Here is a 13,685-nt window from a genome sequence, read left to right as displayed (position 1 = left end):
TTTGCAGCACAAATTCAATTTTATGATGTTAATCTCAGCCTGCCACTCAGAAATTTTCTCTGAGGGATATGATTTTTCTCTGGATTTCATTTTAAGAATGATTTTCTTCTTCTACAATCAATAAAGATATGTTTTCATCAAAAGACTCTATCTTGGCAGAATTCAATTGGCCATCTCAAAACCTTTTGGTGACACAATATTAATTAAAATAGTTTATGTTGCACCTAAGCTGGAAAATGGGGCAGTGAAAACATCAGCAACTCAGAACACTTGTGCTTTACACACTGTCATAAGGTACAGTAGAATAATCTTCATCTCTTTCAAATTACTGTTTTACCCCATAAACTGTTACATTATTTTAAGCTTGCTAGCAAAGTGTCATGAGATGCTCTTTTATTAAGTAGGAAAAGTAAAAATGCATGCAAAAATACAAATTCCCACTTTTTTTCACTGTCATTAAAGGCTTCAATGTCAACAATCAATGCTATAATAGTAGTTTAAGCATATTAGACAACAATTAATGCATGTGAGCTAGGTAACTTGGTGTTCAATCACATATATCAAGGATTTTGTATATATACAAAGGGTTTTTTTTGAAAAAAGATCCATTATACAAGTGTGTTTGGAGCCATAAAAGATGGCTTTAAAGAAAAAACAACCATATTTGGTTTTACTGTCTGAAATACTGTGTCTGAATGTCCTATCAACTATAAGAGTAGTTATTTACAGGAAATGAAATGTTGCTTAAGCACTACATATATGTGAATTATTTGCCACTTCCAAAGCCTTAAGCATACCAATAGTGTCACTTAAGTCATCTTCAGTGGAGTCACTCATATTCAAATGGTGAAATGCTTTGCTGAAGCAGAACTTTAATCAGGTGTTAGGACATCCACTCATTAACTCTTACAGCAAAGCACACATGACAGAAAAAGGCCATCAGTTTCTGCAGAATGTAAGCTTTGATTCCTACAAAGTTGCATCTTACTGACTTAAAGACAGGGTTTAACCTTAGTTTTATATACATTAAGTTATGCCTACCTTTATTGAAAGTAACAGTTTTTCACATGAGAAAGTGCTGCTTCCTTATGCTAGTAAAGAGAGAGCTCCTTAGATTTTCTTAATTATAAATTGTCTTTTGAGCAGAGAGACATTTATGTCCTTTAAAGTGTCAATGATCCCAACATAATCCCACATGAATCAAAGAGTCTACTAAGGTGGTGTCAACTCCAAGTTTATGGCCTACATAACTTGGAAGGCGTAGAGAGTAATAAACTTTAAGTCTGTGTCAAGACTTCCCATAGATGCACGCAAGAGTCACATGTAATCTGCAAGTGCTTTGATCGACTTTCATTTTTATGAAATATCACAGATTCTGTAATTAACTAGCCATAATTAAGCCTACAGAATTAATTCTTATTTACACTGCTTTAACACAAAAAATACAAAATCTGGTAAGGTCAAGGCACAAAAACTAAAAAAAAACCCCACAAAAATCTCAAACTGAGAGGCAGTGAATATGCATCAAAACTTTAAATCATTCATTTTGTCTTCCTTAAGTGACCTTGAACTCATTTAAGAAAAAACTGCCTGTTGATCAGAGAGGTGATGTTTTTAGTTCAGCTACAATGTACTCTGGAATGTTTAAATAACAAACAAAATTGGAATCAGATGCTGGAAATAAAAGAACTAAAACATTTCATCAGCCTTGGGTTTTTGGCTAGTGATGTAATAATCACTAATCAGTGGTGTAATCAATTGCATCATAATGAAGATTTCCAAAGTCTGACAACAAGAACTACTTATTTTTTCACTTTGTTCTCTGAATACTCTTAATTACCAAACAGGCCTCTATGCAGTGTTCTTTGCTATGGGGCATGCAGCTGTTTAGTGTAAACAACTTGGAATGATTTATTATATATACACACAGTCAGATCTGCTTAAGTAAAAAGACACTGTTTATTATGAAGCAGAATCAAAGTCCAAAACTGATTCAACACATCGCAATGTTGAAACTGCACGGATTGCAGTTTTCATTACAGTAAACTTCTAATTTTAACACTGAAAAGAATTTAGTGATAAAAACCTGCTCTCATGGAATCAATACTACCAATCAACACAAACCTTTTGAGCAGAACTAGCTCACCATGACAGCCATTTTTGCAACGAGCATTCCCAGAAGATTGTAGTTCTGTACCAGTGGCATTACTGATATACTAACATTTTATGATGTATTAAGAAAACACTACTCCTGTTCCTGGCAGTGGCTAGAGAAGTAATGATGACAGAAACACCACAAGGCTTTACATGAGCCATCCTGATTAATTTCATAATTGAGCAAGTCTCAAAAAAATCTCTAACTGAAACTATTTTCAAGAGAAAACGGAACTGCTGTAAAACAAGTACAAATTTATTTCTACTCTAAGATTTTGCATCTACTCAATAGGGCATCACTAAAATAACACAAAAACATTTCCCCATTTCCATAAGCTAATATTCTGAACCCTGAGGTGTCCTCACATTACCGCTTTTCTCCAAGAAGTCCAGGGAATAATTATACTCTAGGACAATTGGTAGAATACATATCAAGTCACTAGATTATCTTGGAATCAGAAGTCTCTGACATCTAATATCAGATATCAAATCTGTTGAAACAGAACAAAGTTATATATTTGATGCTAAACCTACAGGGGACCAAACAAAACTCCCAGAAACTTGGACGAAATTTGCTCAAGTAAGAAAGAACAACCTGCACACCAGTCGAAAAGGCTTAGCACCCATCAGAAGCGCTCCGTGGTACCCGGTATTACCGCTCTTGGCCACAGAGCCCAAACACACCCTCGGTCACCTTCCTGAGGCGCCGGAGGAAGCGGAGCCTTGCGGCCGCAGAGCCGCTGCCCGGGCGCTCAAGGGCAGGCCCAGCAAACGGCCCGCGGCTTCCCACCCAGGGGAGAGCCGGGCCGCAGCCCCGGCTCAGCACCCGCCTCCGGGGCGCCAGCGCGGTGCCGGTGCCACCGCCGCCCCCAGCCCGGCACCGGGCTGGAAGTCTGAAAGGAGAAGGTGGCCGAGAGGAGCCGCGGCACAGCCCCTTACCTCCAGCGGCTCCCAGGCACCGCGAGCGGGGGAGAACCAGCCGGCGGCAGCGAGAGCGCCGAGGGGAAGGGGGAGGAGGCTGGGACGGGTTTTATCCCACTGGGGAGCGGCTACACCCAGCCCAGCGCCCGCGCCGCCCGCAGCTCGCGCCGCCCGCAGCTCGCGCCGCCCGCAGCTCGCGCCGCCCGCAGCTCGCGCCGCCCGCAGCTCGCGCCGCCCGCAGCTCGCGCCGCCCGCAGTCCTGTCAGCGCCCACAGAGGAACACGGCTGAGGCGGCAGCTTCCTCCGGAGAGAGAAAAGGGAGGCCAAATAAAAAAACACGCGGGGGTAAATGCGGGCTACAGCCGCCCTACTCACCCGCCTGCCCTCTGCGCTCTCCCGCACGGCTCTGCAGTCCCGGGTGGGGCCGCACCCCGCCTGAGGTGGGATGGAGAGTTGCGGATCCGGCCTGCCCCTCAGAGACTACCCCCCGCTCAGGAGGCACAAGAAACTTTCTAACTGCCCGCCCCGCTTTAAGTAAAATGAGCATTTCCTGCAACTGCAGGTGATGTTGATGCTCCTAACGAGAGGGCCACCAGGTGCAGGCCGGCGTTTGCAAGCCGCCAGCCGGGTGTTCCGAGGGTGGGCCTTGATTTCTGCCAGCCGTGGGAATCAGCACCAGCTGTGGTGTCAGTATTTAAGGGCAGTAAACCATTAAACTGGGTACTGCATGGTGTGAGGTTCTTAGCTTCAGGTATTTCTGTTTGAAAGCAATAAATAAGGTATAGTGAATATAGTAAGAGGCAGAAATGGGGTGTGTATTTGTTCAACAGTTTGTTGGTTTTTATTTTTTTTCTCCTTCCCTAAAGGTCAGTCACAGAGAAGCTATGGTCTGTAAAAGATTCTTGTGAGAAGCTAAGCTGAAGTGGTTGTACAGTATACATGTGAGTTAATTTTAACTGCTGAAATAGTTAGAACTGCATATAGAATTGCAAACAAAATTACAAGATTCATTGTTATAAAAGAATTCTTCTCTCTAAAGTTATGATTTTCTAAATTCACTTGCTTGATATTTTTCTGAAATACATAGGGATTTAGAAGGGTGTTAGGAGACTTAAATGTATCTTTATTGTTATGGTTCTCCTATTTTAACATAATACATGTGGTAACTAAAGTATGTGGTGTTTTTATTTTAGTATTATTGAGTTCACATTTACACTAAGACAATTTTCTGGACGCACCTGCCTTGAGGTAAATAACAATATTCTAAAATGTGTTAATGTAACTATAGTTTACATCTATGGGCTACATTGTAGAGGTAAGTGAATGCAATGCAAAAAAAGTATGTAGAGTTTGGAATGCTTTGAAACATACTTCTCCTAAACTTTTGTTTTTATTTGTTTTAGTCGCTCTGCAGCTTAGATTTCAGAAGACTCTTAATACTGTAAAATAAAAATCTTTAAAGATGAGCCTTCTTAAACCACTTCATTTTATGAATGATTTTATGTAGGCAAGTTATAAACCCTAAAAACAGAACTCTAATGGAAAGGGTGATATTTGGTTAGACTGTATCAGGCCAAGTGAAGAACACTGAAATAAAGTATCTTAAGTGAAAACTTAGGTACATCTCTTCTGGGCTTGCTTCTGGGATTTTTTTCTCAGAAAAGATGAACACAGGCCCTTTAAAGGCAGTAGTGATAACTGGAACTTCAGCTGAACTTTTTGCAGTCAAAAGATGCTTATCAAGATAGTGAAGTAATTGTATGAGACCAGGTAGTCTAATGGATAAGCTGGATATTGCTTATGCTTTTTTTAGCACTTTGTGTGAATTGTGAATTCTGCCTGTGAACCTAAATAAATGATTTTGACAGCTTCTCCTTAATCATTGATAGATGGAGGTTTCCATAAGAAAAACTGTCACATACATTTTAGCACAACTTGACACAAAGGGAAGGTCACTCCAAAGACCTTAATTGCATCTTGTGTTCAGAGAGGGTCATGAAATTGTGATCTCTATTTTGTCTTTCAACACCATATTTGTTACCTTAGTAAAATAAATCATTCCATAAAATCCAATCACACATTGATACGATACAAATATATTTACAAATGTACGTTAAAATACTGGTTATGAAAGCAATATATATACTACTTATATGTCCAAATATTAAGAGCTATCAAAAAAACCCCAAACCCAAGTGGTTTTATTTCATTTCCCAGTCTCTAAGATATGAAGTACTATGTTTAAAAGTACATAGCTCTTCATCTGTTGTAAATTATGAAAGTTTTAAAATAAGGTGGGTGTGGTAGCATCTAAAATTGTATTTTAAAAAAACAGTGCTGGTCTCACTTAAAAATAAAACCTCTCATATCTTGTATAAAAGTAGTATAAAGTTTTCAATAATTCATTTTGGAAAGAGTGATTGAACTGCTACAGAGCTAAAATAGGTAAATCATCAAAATAGCATTTTTATAGTAGTAGCTTAACACAAAGAATGGATTTTTTTGTACTAGTTTACAGGGGTGATGTTGAACAGATTTCCCAAAACTACAGCAGTTTTGTGTATACAACTTTACTTAAAAATAATCTATCTTATACCAAACTGCTAGAAATCAGATGTATAACCAGTATAAAATGCCCACATAGAAATGTGTACCATTAGAGCCAAATTGATTTGCTGCTATATCTCAAGGTAAACTGACGTAATTTATGTCAAAAGTGCTCAGGTAAGACTTCAAATCACAGTATAGACAATAAAAGTCTTTCACTGAAAATTGTTCTTTTAAAACCGATGATTTTGTTCTAAAAATAAATTGCATGATTTCTAGATATAAAAGATTTTAAAGATAAAATTGTTCAAAGTTTGGGAACTCTTTGCTGTAATTTCTTTTAAGAAATTAGAAAGTGAGATTTTGATACATATTTCCAGAACAGAATCCAGGATTTTAAGAATAGTGCTAAAAAATGGACTTGCCTGAAGTATGAGGGTGAACCAATTATTGGAAGAATTACCATAACTTTTGCATGTTATTTTCAAAAGTGTTGATATGATGATTAGGCTTGCAGAACTCTGAAGAACAGATCTCTCTTCTTTTCCTGTGAAGTGCTCCTTTGCTGTGTCCCTTTCTCACTATCCCTGGTTTAGCCACCTCCTTATTTTCTTGAGCAAAGGGAGTCACCAGATGCTGCTGTTATGCTGCTGTCAAATTGCATATAGGCCATAGCAGTGGTATGAAAGGTAACTAGATTAAGTTAAATATTTGATCCTTTAAGTATTTTTATGATGTTCAGTGACATTTTAATGTAAAAACTTTAATATTCTAATATAAGTAAAAATACACATACACATGAAGATGAAGATGTTGTGGCAAACACCCATACAGGAAGATAAAATTCCACAGATTAATTATTTTTATATATTTCCCTGTTTTGTGGCACTGGTTCTTGGTAAGAATGTGCGTTATGGCCAAACCAGAATGAACACAGACTTATCAACCTACATGTTGTGATATCAGGTGGGTTTGCATACAAAAACAAACTATAAGAATTACTTTGGCTCAAAATACTTTTCTGTAAACATCGTTATAAACATTCTTGAATTGAAATCCATAATGAATCATAGCCCAAGTCAAATGTATTACAAGTTGACATATCACACCTGACAACCGGTAAGGAAAGGGACAATCTGCACAAATAACAGTAATTAAAACTGATCACACTCGTGAGCTCAACAGAGATCACTTCTTTCTGTTGGACGAGCATGAGATCTGTCCTGACCTGTTGGATCTCCACAAAGGAGGGAAGGGCAGCTCATAGATGAGTATGTGCACAAAGGAAAGGGGTGTAGACAGCAAATGATGTAGACACAGGAAGAATATCTTCTGAAGGCAATAAGACTTTCCAAAAGTGAACTTTCTACATCAAAGCTGGAGACATCAGTTGCTAGTTGTATTCTTTGGGCATTACTTTCATATGCTGTTCCAGAAGGTTTGCATTCTAATTCTAGTTCTTTTCCTAATTTTTGGTCTGACATGTAGACCACTTCATCTCATTTTATCCAAACATAATTTTTGTAACAAAATGGGGAAAATGAGATTTTGTGAAGTGTTTTTCAGATTCTTTTGTTCAAGAGGGGGTTTTGGCCTGGTGAGCTAGTGCTAGATTCAGAAATGCCATGTTCCACTGCAGACTTGGGTACTGGTCTACTTGGAGACATTGTGTGGCAATTTCCCATGTCAGTGTTTAATTTTCCCCATTGTAATTTAATAAAAATGAGATTTACTTCCATTATGAAAAGCCTTGAAATCTGAGTGAAAATCACTTTTTTTAAAACTTTGAAAAAACTTTTACAATTGTAAAAAGTTGTTCCTCTTTCTTATGATCTGGGGTTGTGTGCAAACCTGTACATTCCTATTTCTCACTAAAAATGTCAGCCCACTGATTTATTAGCTATTCAGATCATACAATAATTTCAGCCTCTGTTCTGAGTATTGCAATTGAATAATTAATTTATCCGGCTTTCTGCAGCTCCTTTTAAGGGTTTCCCTCTTTATTGAAGTTACTTTGCTGCCTATTCAGATAAACTGAAATAGTTATCTGGCCTCAATTAGCAATCAAGTCATGTTTTTCAGATGAATAAGAGCAATTAGTGGTTAACAACATTGTTGACAGATGTCACATACTGAAATATGAGACAGCATTAGCTTAGATTACATTAGGGGATAGTTGTCAAGTACTGAGAATTTATTGTATTATCTTATGTGTAATGTGATGAAATATTGATGAAAATATGTCACATTTCATGTCGATGGAGCTATTGTTTTCCAAAGATAAGCTATGGGTATGTTCACCATTGGATATACTTCTGGAGACTTAAGAATGCTGTTGATTGAATCAGTGCTTTTATGAGAATAAATGCAATTTCACAAATTGCTATTGGATAAAAGGGTGTGATAAGTCTATACTTGTTACATTCTGAATTTAAAACAGGGTGGTGTTTATTAGTACGGAATGCAATATCTTGATGTCTTTCTTACTGGATTTACAAACTGTACTGTATTGCCTTTTTTCCAAAAATAATAATGCTGTAGCTTCTAGTTCCAACAATAGGGTAGTTTCACAATATTATTAATTTTAAAATATGAGTAATAAGTACACTTTTGCTTATTTATTGTCATAAGACTGTAATATACACTTTAAGACGCTAGAGGGAGCAAAGTGAAAACAAGGAGGAAAGTTAAATCCTATTAACTGCTTAATTTTGCTCAGAATGTGAAAAACTGATTTGTTATTGTTGAATTCCAGTTTAACTACTTTTTAAGCTTGTAGAAGTCACTTTCTTGTTTTGTACTTCTTTTAAATATTTTATTTTAAATATTTTCAAAGGCTTATATTGCTATAATTACTCACTTTGTACTTTTGCCTTGCAAGATTATCTGCATAAAATGGGTTCATTTTTTTGTTCTTTGTGTTTCTGAGGAAAAGTGTGGAATACTAAATTACATTTTTTAAGGGGAAAAGATAAGGTAATGTTTGTAACTACTTTTCCCAATTTTAAAATTCCTCATAATAAGCATCAGGACCTCACCTTTTCCAGTATTCTTGCTTTTCTAAGAGCAAGGAATGTAGGCAGTTATGGCAGCTGTATTTCTTTCTAGGAGTTCCTTGCTTCTTACTTTTGTGGGATATGAGAATCCAGGAGAAATAAATTACCTATTCTGTCTTTCCACAGAAGCAGGATAGGAAATATTTGGGTTTCTGGTAGATATCTATTTAATGTGACTTTACAGTCTAAAGTGATATTTTAAAAGAAAAGATTGAAAGTGCTGAGCTATTACAGATATTTTAGAAATATTCATTTAGCACTTCCTATATTTTCATTAAACAGATACAGGAAATAAAGATATCTTGTACTTCTTGATTTCCATTATGGTTTCATGGCTTTTCTTGAATACAAATATTTTAAAGTGAGTCAAAGAGAGGATTACAATTTTAAAAATATGGGTACAGAGCTCATACAGATCTAATGCAATCACTGAGCATCCCAGGAATGGAGAATTTTTGAAAGTGTTGAGAAAAGGCACATTAAATTCGTAGCATATATAATCAATTGTAGACTCATAAGATTACCAAGGCTCACTGTGTTAGAAAATATTCTGTTAAATCAGAGTAGTCAAACTGTTAGTCTATTTGCTTAGAAACTTTTTTTTTCATTTAAGAGTGGAGATGAAAGAATTACTGAGCCTTACCTAATTTCTTGGTAGTGCTTTATTCCAACATATCTATCTACATGTAGAACAATTCCACTGTCACCAAGAAAGCCAGCTAGGTCCAAGCACTCCACTAAATCACAAATTCAGAGGGATGATTGTAGGCATACAAAGATACATGAAGTGATGAAAAATGGCATCTGTTTGACATTAAGTTTAGGAAGAGATACAGATACCAAAGTAACAAGTCCGATGCATAAGATGAACAAAATTAAATGTTATGAAGAAAAAATAAGGTACATTTTCTATGGTAATTTTTTTAAAAAAGTACTAGATATGCTTTCTCTTCAGATGTCTATTTAAATCAAGAAAATTTGTAATCTCAAACTTTTCATTTGTACTATGAAATACAATTCTGTATTTTAGTATATTTTTTTGTAAAGTCAAATATTTACTGTGATGTGTTTTAAGAGATAAATAAGATCTGAAAACATCTGAAGTTCATTTGGAAATGAGAAATCATTGCTCTTTTCCAGAGTAAAACAAACTAGCCACTAGGTGTCTCTAAATGTAAAATAAAAGTAATCAAGAAGGCAGCTAAGACTGCATAACATGTGGAACAGAGATGCAAGAAACTGGAAAACATTTCCTTTCATAGGGAACTAACTTGTACTTTTAACAACCAGTTACTGAGTAGAAATGTTTGGTCTCTGATGGGCTAAGTTTCTTTTGAAACTTATTCCTCCTTAATTATAAGGAGAATGATTTGCTTTCTGTGTGGCAGCAAGCAATTTTACAGAAATCATACCAATAAGCAGAGCTACTAACAACAAAATAAAAACTTTAGAAAATCTTGCTTAACTTAAAATAGATTCTAAAAAGAAAAAGACTTTTTTTCTTTGACATTAATATTTCTTTGTATTGTTTAAGGTACCTTTCTCTGATCTGTCTGGCTATACAAAGGGGGCATGCTTTCTGGGGCATGTGACCTCAGTGGTCCAAATGAATCGATCATTGAAGAGACAGAGGTTGTGGGAGGAGGGGGGATGGACATGGGCACAGAACAGTACCCCCTCCTGTGGGGGACCATAATCACATGTGGTCCTCTTCCTAGTTAGTGTAGTGATGCAATAACTGGTTTGTACATATCCTGTTTCTGTGTATGTAAAATAGTAAAAATATTTATCTTTATTTTCATAGCATTCTTAATGAGAAGATCCCAAAGCACTGTATAGATGTTAATTTCAACACTATCTTCATAAGACAGGTAAGTGACAGTTTTTTCAGTCTTTATGAAATTGCAGTCAAGGAAGGAAAGATGTGAAGTGACATGCAAAATTTGCACAGAAAAACCTTAAGGTTAATTTGGAGTGAACAATCTATTTTTTCTAAGATTTAGGACCAAATTAAAAATTATACAGTTTTCTCATTAACTCCATATATTCAATTATTCAAAACTTAGAAATTTGTGGCACTTTATTAATAGTTGAAATACCCCTTTTTGTGCAATAGAATAAGGAAAAAAACCCACTTGTGAGAAGATATTTTTAATCTAATAACCTTCTAGTCACTGTAACTATCATATTTGACAGGTGGAAAATAAATCTATGACAAGTTATTGTGTTTTTCTTTGTGTTAAAATGTCACAATTTCTTTTATTGCTGTGGCTTGATTTTGTGTTATTAATCTCCAAAACTGTAGTGAATAAGTATTTCAATAAAATTTGTATCTATGTACTTGGTGGTTAATAACGCATAACATTTTGAAGGAGGGCCCTTCCTTTGTTTCCTGTTGGAAAAGGGTAAAAGGAGGTGATTCTTGAGAAGCCCAGAACAGATCGCCTATTATCCCCAGCCATAGCTGAGCCTATCTTTTGGAGGTGAGGACCAAACTGATCTAATCTGTAGTTCCTATCTTCAGTATTGCTCATAGTTTCTCAGGGTCAGAAATCAACTGATTGATTTTCTGCTTATCCTGTCGCTTTGATGATGTATCTCTTGATAGCATATTTTGTTACAGAGTTCATTATTTCTATCTTTTATCACTTCTGGAGTCTACTGAAAATTATAGTATATACCTGGGGATGCAGAATCTATAATTCTGAAAGGTAGAAAAAAAACTGGCTGGAAAACAGATTTTTTTTCTTGCTTTCCTGGTTGAATTCCTTCTCACTGGTTTCAGCTTTCTGTGTTGTTATGATGACAATAATGATAATATAGTTGTTTATCTTTGAATTTGATCTGAAGAGTACACAATTTTTTCCCATAATAGACAAAAACCTTCTCCCACTGATTCTCATTTTAAGCCAATGATTGACTTCAAGGGGAAGGCAAAAAACCCCCCATGACAGTGTTTCTCCTAGTCTTCTGAGGTGATTGACATATTTCTTCATGTGCTAGTGTAAGGAGATACTGATGGATGTTGATCAGCTGAAAACATCACTCAATATATTAATTTGCAAAGGAGAAAATTCTTAAGAGGAGAATTTCAGAAGAAAGGTAGTTAAAATGTTGGTGTTCCAAGGTCAAAAGTTCTTTAAAAAAACACATGGATCAGCATGAAAGTAGGCAAGAGAAGATGGCTTCATAATGTTCACAGATAGAAATGTAGGGCATACAAGGAAACTGCTCCTACACTCTATATTTGTAGTATCAATTGAAATTTGGCTTTTCCCCACCAAGTTCATTTTTTAGTATTTTCTTCTATAATGAAGATATCTTAAAACAGTAACAGGCTGTGTTTTCATTTTCCTGTGAGTTGAGATGTTATCTTCCACATGTTTTTGCAATCAGTATTCAAATGTGCTCAGTTCCTTATTTTCCTCATTCAACATATTACATTAAATCTATGTGTTCGTCACCATAGTTGTTGCATTACAAATGTCCTGTAGAGGAGGAACTTCCTGAGAAGAACAATATGTAGTTTTAATGCCAAATAGGTAAATCATCAGACTGAAATGTCCTTGCTTTTGATGAATTAACTCAAACATACTGTCAGGCTTCAACTAGTTATGTGCTTTATAGATTCATATAAAGACAGAGAAGCAAAGAAAGCAGATTCTTGCTAAAAAAAATATTTTGTAAGTTCACAAATGAAAAGAATCATATCCTCCTTATATCAGTTGAGAATTTGGACTGACAAATAATTACATACATCTTTTGGAAACAGATCACTCAACAGTCAGGTATCAGCTGACACATCCTTAATAATGGCATTGTACCTAATCACTCCATTCTATTCAACAGAAAAGAGTAAAAGTATAGACACTTTTGATATAGTTTAGATAAAAATGCAATGTAAACAATTCTTTTTGTTTTTTTTCAATGTCTTCCTAAATTCTTGATTCTGCATATAGATCTGCGATGTTGGGACCTTTTAATTGAAGTCAACTTATAGGACTGACATGTAATACCAGGCATGAAATAAGAAATGACAATATAGAAGAACAAAACACTGGAGGAGGCATGCCTAAGTAATAGGGTAATTACTTGAGGTACTGAAACTATCAGTTTGTGAAGTATATATGTTGTACTGCAGCTTCTACTCTTATGCCCTTTAGCCAAACACCATCCTGACAGCTTGTTCCAGCTTGGTGCTTTTCATTATTCTTTTATTAAACATAATGCTTTTTTTCCAAATGAAAGTGTTTGCACATGCCCTGTTCTCAGTCCGTAGTGACTTTCTGCCTATGTTCAAGTATTCTCTGTATATTTCCTACCATAAAGTCATAACATCTTTCCCAGTCGCGTATTTAAGAAACAATCATGACATCACAGTAAAGTAAATGAACCACAATGACTACTGTAGCTGCTGGAATGCAAGAATTCAAGAAGAAACATCAGTATTCCGCGTGAAGGGCCCTGGTATCTGAGAAGGTGAGAGGAAGAAAGAGACAAGTTTGCACAACTTCAGAAGGACGCAGAGGTGAGCTGTGTAACTTTGATCATACTAAGCCTTACTGTGGACTCTTTACTGAACCTGAGGTCAGCAGTAATTACATTTTTGTTCCAAGTAAATATTTTTTTCATTTTACTAAATGCACACTTGGGGTGAGATTGTCAGCCTGTACATACCAGACTAGCTCTGTTAAATGGAACTCCATTGCTTGCATAAGGTAGAAACTTGGCACTAAGACTATCACCCTACTGTGGGAGACTTATTCAGAAGAGATATGCAAATACATTAACCTAAAACACAAGACCAAGTAGTAATATGTTAACAACTTCACATTATGATGTAGTAGCATGATCCTAAACCAACATAAGTACTAGACACTTCTATTGGGTAGAGGGAGGAAGAAAAATCAATTCTACACATATGCAGAGTGACTTTAGACTTTCATGAAATCCTGCACTGAATTTTCTTCAATGTCACCCTTAACAGATTTTTTGACCTTGTGGGTT

The 13,685-nt window shown here is 36.1% G+C and overlaps 1 long non-coding RNA gene across 1 annotated transcript; it reads left to right on the top strand.

Annotated features, from left to right (window-relative positions):
* Positions 1-3,939: 3,939 nt before the first annotated feature.
* On the top strand, positions 3,940-13,358 carry LOC142603497 (uncharacterized). Its single transcript, XR_012837440.1, has 3 exons — positions 3,940-4,016; positions 10,483-10,549; positions 12,638-13,358. It is a non-coding gene; the product is annotated as an uncharacterized LOC142603497 (long non-coding RNA).
* The last annotated feature ends 327 nt before the right edge of the window (positions 13,359-13,685 follow it).

This window comes from Balearica regulorum, chromosome 12, assembly GCF_011004875.1.
Source record: "Balearica regulorum gibbericeps isolate bBalReg1 chromosome 12, bBalReg1.pri, whole genome shotgun sequence".
NCBI lineage: Eukaryota > Metazoa > Chordata > Aves > Gruiformes > Gruidae > Balearica > Balearica regulorum.
The sequence above is the reverse complement of the archived record's forward strand: the minus strand, read 5'-3'. Positions and strand labels throughout refer to the sequence as shown.